The sequence below is a fragment of the Crocodylus porosus genome, unplaced genomic scaffold, assembly GCF_001723895.1.
Source record: "Crocodylus porosus isolate Cpor-Errol unplaced genomic scaffold, CroPor_comp1, whole genome shotgun sequence".
Taxonomy (NCBI): Eukaryota; Metazoa; Chordata; order Crocodylia; family Crocodylidae; genus Crocodylus; species Crocodylus porosus.
The window spans coordinates 165333069-165341518 of NW_017728886.1; the positions used below are offsets into that span (position 1 = coordinate 165333069).

The 8450-nt window shown below is 42.4% G+C and overlaps 1 pseudogene; it reads right to left on the minus strand.

The window, feature by feature from the left end:
* Positions 1-33: 33 nt before the first annotated feature.
* Positions 34-8224, minus strand: LOC109313655 (annotated as a pseudogene).
* Between the last annotated feature and the right edge of the window lie 226 nt (positions 8225-8450).

Genomic DNA, 8450 nt, shown 5'->3' on the forward strand with positions numbered 1-8450 from the left:
TACTTAAAATAACTGTTACCACGTACGGTGCAGAGGTCCTTGTACTGTAGCTTCTGAAATTTGGTGTCTGTGTTTCCTGCACACAGTTCTACATACCCAAGAACTACTTAAAAAACAGTGTTGTGAATGGCTTGAGTGAAGTGCATATGTAGTTGGTCCATTGCTGTCTGTGTCTTTCCAAGTAATCTATAAGCTTGCTGCACCTTGGTATAATGACTGATATCAAAGTTCTTGCATATTTTGGACAGAGCCACATCTAATTGTTCCTCTATTTGCTCCAAAGTGTCTTGCAGTTTAGAATTCAATTCACTTATACAACTGTAGTGTTTGAAAGTGCTGGCTGCTTTCTGACATTCCAAGCATAGTTGGATAGCTCCTGGATAATCCTCCTCCTCCAACATTTCACTTAAACGTACATCAGTTCTTTGCAGTGTTTTTATTGTTCTCAGAGATTTTAGTAGCCCAATAAGCAATTGCCGTTTTCTTTGATTTGCAAGAAGCCCCAAGCTAGCTTGTGTAAAGCCTTCCTTTGCAGTGTTCAGGTGCCTTCTTCCATTCGTGCAAATGACAGCAGCTAACTGAAGGCCAGTCTGTAAAGATGTAACACGTTCAAGTTCCTTAGCATATGCAGGCTGCTTTTCAAGAATCAAGTCTGCAACCTTTTTAGATACAGCGGCTTGTTGTTGCTTTAATTTATCTCTGGAAGTGGAGGGGAGGGAGATGGAGAGGGCAGGTGAGAAGAATATGAGTGGGGAATCTGCTGTGCTGCTGGCCCTCCGCCGCCCCGAATTGTTTCCTCTACCTCCTGATTGCTCACCTGCCACCCCAGTCACTCCCTCTGTTCCCCATTGGCTCCTCCACCCCTGGGTCACTGCCCTGCTGCCCCTATTATCCTAAGAGTGGCAGAGGGGCTAGTGGAGGGTCTCCCTCCATCTAGCCTGCTCCTGGAATCCCTGAAAACCCTACCACCCCTGTGCACCCAGATCCAGCTCCTGCTGGGCCCTGCAGTTGAAGGGGGTAAGGGCAAAGATTCGTTGGGTAGCTGTGGGGCTTAGTGGGGGCTGGATGCACAAGGGTGGTATGGACTAGGGAGCCTAGGTACAGCCAGGGATGGGAAGCCCCCTCCCCCGCTCCATCACTGCTTTCTGACCAGTTGAGTGTGCAGAGCAGCAATCTGGGGGTAGAGAGATCAATCCTAATGTGGAAGCGGGATTCAGGGTCCAATGGGAGGCAGTGGGGCCATTTGGAACGCAGAGGCAGTGATCCAAGCAGCACAGGGGCTCCGTTCCATCTCCTCTCCAGCCTATACTGTGGCAAGAAAGCTGGTGAGCAGGGTGGGCATGGAGCAGGTTTGCAGTTCCTAGCCACACCCATGCTCACCAGACCTCCAGCAACAGGTCTGAGCAATGCACATTACGGAGAGTATTAAACCTGAATATGTGACCAAAGATCACAAGTACTTGTTAATCCTAACACAGACTAACATTCCTTGGAATTAGCATCTACTAAGTAACGTGTAATATAAGGGCTCACATCTTCTGAGGGGTGCCTCAAGTCCAAAAAAGGCTGAGAACCACCGATCTAAGACTTTTGTACTTTCTTGGTTGGCGACAGAGCAGGCAAGAAGTTTGTAGTGATCTGGAAGGGGAAAGGAAATTCCTCCTCTCAGCTTGCTCTAGCCAAGCAGGACAGTCACTCTCTTCATACTACTGCTGTTTCCCTCTGGAGATAATTCCATTCAAGTTAAAATAACTTCAGTCATTGGAAATCATTCAGATACGAGATAAAGTCATTCTGAAAGGATCCAACTATGTCAAAATCTCACTGAACTTCAGCAGGATTTGGAACATGAAGTGCTTAGGCACCATTGAAAACAATCATACCCTTTGCATTTTATACTTACTGCATGGCACAGCAGTAATTAATATTAATGCGGTTATTTCCTTTGAATAAGTGGGCATCATGACAGGCAACAGAGGGTCCTTTATATATTCAATCCTATTAAAAATACACAAGGAAATTTTTAATCACCTTTCCCCACCTCAAAGATTTTAAATTTAGCTGAGACATCCCTCCCTTTCCCTCCTACCCCCTCAATCACTCTCCACCCATCCTAAACTGAATGCTACTTTATTCTTTACATACTAGCTTTCATTAAGCAATGGACTGATAATAAGAACTGCTAATAAGAATTGAGTTTATAGTTGTTGCTAAGGGTGGAAGCAAGTAGGCCTGTTGCTGTCTTTCCATATAGAAAAGTTAAGAGTATATTCAATATTCAATAAACAGGGGCCTGCCAAGGGAAGGCTTTCACTCCCACCTTCCCCATTAAACAGTATATTGTTAGCAATTACAGGGAAATTACCAATTCAGAGTTCTGTTAGCTATAGACGTCATTGGATTACATTTAACTCAGCTATAAGTATAAACTGATTGAAGGTTTGTGCTTGAAAGCTGCTCTAAGCTACATATTTACACACTTGATGCCTATTTCTTATTAGAGGAAAGGACAAAGAGTCCCAAGAGGTTCAGCCGTGTCCTTGAAAAAACCCCAAAACAAAACAAAACAAAAACCAAAACTCAGTCCTCCCTCCCCAAACACAATTTCCTGGTTCAGCTGCCCCAGAAAGATACTCTGTAGCCACGCATGTTCTCTCTCCATCTTCATGCTTGTTTGTGATGCAGAAATACTGATACATACCACCTGTGCTCTCCCATATTATGGGGTTTGGTGAACATTTGATTAAGTAATTAGAACAGTTTTAGGCTCTTTGCATTTCCAGAATGGAGAAAAAGGAGCTTAGTGAAGGCTCTGGTTTGCCCAGTAAAGCTTCGTGAGGTGCTCATCCTAGAACCTAGATGGAACCTCACCATTGGTTTAAATGCCTGAAGTTTAAAGCCAAGAATTCAAATTGGTTTCAAAACCAAACATAACTGCAAGAACAGTTAAGGATAAGTATTTAAATGAAGAATCAAATAAGAGGCTGTTGATATCAAAGTCCTCTAAATTACATTATATATCAGAAAAGGATTCGGCTATGCCATGCCACATTGATAACTGTGTAGTAAATGCATCAAAGGTCTAGGAGACCTGAGATGTGGACAACTAACTTCTCCTACATCTTTGAGACTTTGGGTAAGTTACTTTATCTCCATTTCTCCCCCATCTGTAGTTATTTGAATTATAAAATTCTTTGCTACTAAAAATGTCCCTTGTTTGTGTTCATATTGTACCAAGAATGAGAGTCTTAAACTTCACTGGGATTGTTTGGTGCTACTGTAATCCAACTATTGTAGCCTAAAGTTTTGTTAAGGTATCTCAGTTAACGTAAAGACAACTGACAATCCCAAATGTCAAGTCACTTGGATGAGGCAATTTGCACCTATATGACTGGAGAGAATGAAATCTCAAGTGTATCAAGTGATCCTTAGATTCATCTCCCAAGCCTTTGCAACTTGTCTTTAATAGTTATCAGATAAAGTGAACAGACAGTAGTGTGGAAGTCTCTGTCCACATGGGGCAATTGTCCAGGCTAGAACTCAGGATCATCTCCTTGCCAGAGAACTGTCTCAAAAAGCCAGACACTTTCTGGCTTCTTTTCTTCCTCCTGGCCCTATACATATTATTCTCTTTGCTACCTAGGGACCCCAAGAATGGACTAGATAATACCTAACCTGTGGTGTGGAAGCTAGAGTACTTTACTGGGAAGTCAAAGATTCATATTCAAGCCCCCTTTCTTGATATGGCCACTCTAGGACCCAAATTTCCCCACTTCCTAGACACAGCTGTTGCAGCTAAAAAGAAAGACCACCCTCCTCCCCTATTTCCCCATCCTGGCTGAGTACATGCCTGAGTACCCACATATCTGCCTGGCCAACATATAACCTACCGAATATACACAGTATCTGTGTAGATGCTTACCTATCCACACTGTACAGCAAATTGTAATGCCATGTATTCAAATTAAACACTGCCATTTGGGCAAATAAAAAGGTAATAGAATTCACCAATCATCTTATTGGGGAAACACTAAAGAAATTCAACCCCTTTAACAAAAAGAAGATTGAAAAATGATTTGATTACATGTTTGGCACTTTGATGAAAGGAAGTAGGAGGCACTGAATTTTATTTGATCAAGGGAACAGAGGCATAACAGGAATTAACAGCTGTAAGTTAAAACTAAACAAATACAAGTTAGAAGTCAAGCACACTGTTTGTTAAACCAGTAAAGAGAAACAATAGATTCTCCATCTCTCTCAGATTTTTTTTTTAAAGGAAGTTGGTTTGGGGGCATTTCTGATCTCCATATGTGCTCTTTTTAGAATCTTTTATTATTTTAGATTCAACTGTGCAGTTTCTAATAACTGCATAGTGTAGAATGTAACAAACTATTTGGAGAAATGTGTATTTAGTGACATTTAACTAAATCCTCCTGATATCACATGGGACGCTGTGACTATATTCAATATAACTTCAGTGGTACTTGAGTAAATGCTTAAAATTAAGTACGTAAGTGTTTTGGTGAATCTGAAACTCACATACTCATTCTCTTCTTTGAGAGGTGTACAGATAGTACTACCCAATTACTGCTGAAAACTCAATAGTTACCAAGAGTACCAGAGTGAAATACAAAATGTTTTCCCCAGTAATAATCAGAATTATTTCTATTCTTAAAATTGTGGTATCTTTTATAATACATTTGCCTTATAAGGGCAGCATGGTATAGGTAAAGTGAACATCTGTCCCAGTTTAGCTGGGACAGTCCCAGATATAGGAGGCCAGTCCTGGCTGGCTGAGAATTATAATGGGCAACCCAGAAATGCAGGGTAGGGAGTCAGAGTGGTGCAGAACAAGCCAGCTTGCAAGTGGCAGGCCTTTCTGGAAGGTGGCCCAGGCCCCTGACCACTGATGAGAATCAGGGGTGGGGGGTGGGGGGGGAAGAAATAAGGCAGTGTCCCAGATGTCGGAGGGGGAGGGGTGGAAATAGCCTTGCTTGTCCAGGATCTCCTTATGGTCAGCCTTAAGGCTGTGCAAAACACCATCATTTCGTTTCAACATCCATTTCACCATTTTGAAGGGACAGTGTTTTGTTTAGTAGTTTCATTTCATTTTAAAGTACATTCCATTTCATTTTATCAAAACCGTTTTGCTGTTTCGATGCATTACGATGTTTCGCCCACAGGCTATAATGGGGAATCATGAAGATGCCTAACACTTTGTAATTTCTTGCCTGATTCAGATGAAAAGTGCAGGATTTTTAGCCCCTTCTGAGGGCATGAAGCCTGCCACGTTTCAAGGAGATAGGTACAGAGGTTAGTGGGAAACTGTACCTCAAACTGTTCGAAGCAAAACTCATGACGTGAGTGTGAAGGCATAGGGGGATAAAAACAGCAGGCATGGTAGCCCCTGGTAAGGTAGGAAAACTGACACTTACCAGTAGTCTCAGCCTCCTCTCATCTAGCATGCAGACTCGAGGGCCCGCACCCCTGCGAGGGCTGCTGGGCAGTGCTGGACTCCTCCCAGGGGTGCAGGCCCCTGGATTTGCATGCCGGAGGACAGAAGGCTGTCCTGGCACCTGGGACCAGTGTTGGGCATACCCCATGCCCAACAATAGGGAAGATTCGTGCTGCCACTGGTCCCAGGTGGCAGAGGCAGCCTCATCTCATCCAGCACACAGATCCAGGGGCCTGCAGCCCCATGGAGCTCATCCCAGTGGTGGGGGGCAGGGAGAGCCAGGGTTGTGCTCCCCACCAGGCTGAGCTTCATGGGGCTGCAGAGCCGTTCAGAGCACAGCCTGGTGGTGGGAGGCGGGCAGTCTTGGCCGTGCTCTACCTCCCGTCACCGGGATGCTCTCCATGGGGCTCTGCGGCCCCAGAGAGTGCAATCCAGCAGCAGGAGGCAGACAGAGCCAGGGCTGTACTTCCTGCCAAGCTGAGCTCCCTGGGGATGCAGAGTCTTTGTATTTTTTTGCAATAAAAGTTAGAATACGTCTTAACTCCTACTCCTGGGATCAAGGTGAAAATTGGTCATTTGATGAGTTGGACTGAGAGGTTTTAAAGAGTGAAGCATTGCATAAAATAATTTATTTTTTTTTAAAAAGTCTGCATTTTTTTTCTGATCCGAAAAAAATAAGCCAAGCATCCTGACAGTGCTAGAACACCAGAAAAGGCATTTAAAAAAATTCACAATACAGTATGCATAGTTCACATCAGCTTTCTTCATTTGCCACAATGAGAAAAGAGCAGAAGGGTGGTAAGAGCAGTCATTAAACTTCTGTTCCACTACAGATCTTTTTTATGCATTTGAGATTGTTCCTGGGCCTTCATGGTGTACAGACATAAGTACATGTATGAGAAGCTCCATACACCCAATGCAGAGTCAATCCAAGACCGGGGTGGTGGGCTGAGTGCCCACATGCATTCATGCATGTGCCCCAGCCCAGCAAGTCAGTCCGTGGAGGAGGGGAGGGAGGAAAGGGGGCTAGATCAAGGACCCCATGGTGAGGGACAGTGCCACAGAGGCAGGAGCAGGGGTAAGTTGAGTGGGGCCACAGCTAGATGGGACTTAACTGCTGGGGAGGCACACCCTCAAATAATTTTTTCTCCCTCTACCTCGATATGCCACCCCCCTCCTTCCCACCCCACAGACTTACCTGCTGGGTGTGGAGGGGTAGGTGAGGTTGGTGGCAGCACATGGTAGATCTTGGAATGCTTTCAAATGCCAATGGTGATCTACTTAAAAAATGTTGGAGACCACTGGTTTAGACTGATTGCCAGTCACCAAGACCAGGTCTGTAATTGCAAAGTTGGCACTGGGACAAGCTAAGTTTAAAACAGGTTGCCATTTTGAGCCCAATTTAACCTCTTGAATGTCTGTACTTAGCCTTAGCATCTCTAGACAATCATGCTATCTGGAGATGGAAGAAGTGGTTGATGCCCCACCACTGAAAGGTTTCAAGAGAATTCTGCATCTTCTTTCAAGCTCTGATTGGTATCAGTTTGAGAGACAGGGCTAGATAACTAGATCATTGATACATGGTAATTTTTCTGTCCATATTTAATCACCCAAAAGGATTAGGAAGTTTTGACTACTAATGAACAGAAATGAAAAGCATTTCTAATAGGGATGGTTTTGTTACAGCAATTGTTGTAACGAGGTAGCTCTTTCCTTTCTCTACGAGTGGTTAGATCTCAACAAGTAGCTGAGCAACATTTCATGTCCTATTTTAAGTTTGGGAGCTATAACTTTTGAAGACTTTTTCCTACCGCAGGACAGGTTTCACAGACAGCACATATTTTTCTCCAAGTCTAATGCACATCTCATTGTACAAATTCAGATTTATATGTAGTTACATCTTTCTGAAAAGCCAGCTATGCAATTTTTCCATGTCAATTCATGTTAATGCTCTTTGTGATTTGGTCCCCATGGAGAACTATGGCACACAGAAAAAGTTCTTTTTTGCATAATTCTCCAAATAACAAGACTCAAAAATTGGATAACTCAACTCTCCACAGCGTGCAATTATATTTAACAAGACCAGTTGTTAGTGTAAAGGATATTTTAACTCAAGAATATCCCATTGAATTGATTATATGAATATTTAAACATTGGGAACAACATTCTGCTTATAGGTGCATTGTTCATAGTATAAACAGAAGAACTTTGATTGATATGCATGTACTCTTCAGAAAAAGAGGTCACTGATATGTTTCATGCTTTAAAAGTTGAATCTACTCCATGGTATATGGAATGCATACTTTTCCAAAGTAGAATGATCCATACCAAGGATTTTGTTATGGAAAATGTAATGCCAAAGTCAAAAGCAGAATAATTAAGCTTACTTTGTAGCTGGAAACAGTCATATTAGAAAGCATTTATAAATTAAAGTAATTAAAATACAATTTAGCTGACTTGAGTCACTGCTAGGGTTTATGAAGCAGACAAAAGCATTGAAAATGAAATAAAGAATGCCAGGTAATCGCATGAGGTGTTTAACTGAAACACCTGAAGTGATATTCACCCTCTTAATACTGGTATTTTTTAGATTTCCAGACTTGCAACTATTTATGGACGCATTTCATTAATTCCAGTGAGACTTAAAGGTTGAGACATGCACTAGAGACAAGACTTACCTGCACTTCCTGAATTGTCTGAGTATTCTGCCCTGATGTAGGTCTTTATGCGACTAAACAGTTCTTTTTCTGTAGCAACATAGTACAACATTTCTACAATGAACTCCTGGTAAGTAGAATCAAGAGACTGAACAAAACTACTACATATGGCACTGCTTCATCACTATCCTAACTTCATGAAAGAAGCTGAAAGAGAAATTAGAGATTAGTATGTTTGGAAGAGATAAGGTATGGTTTAGCATTCTGCATATGTTAATAGGATATCGTTCAAGGCAACATTAATTTTGTTCTTCCCGTGAGATTTAATTAATTCCATT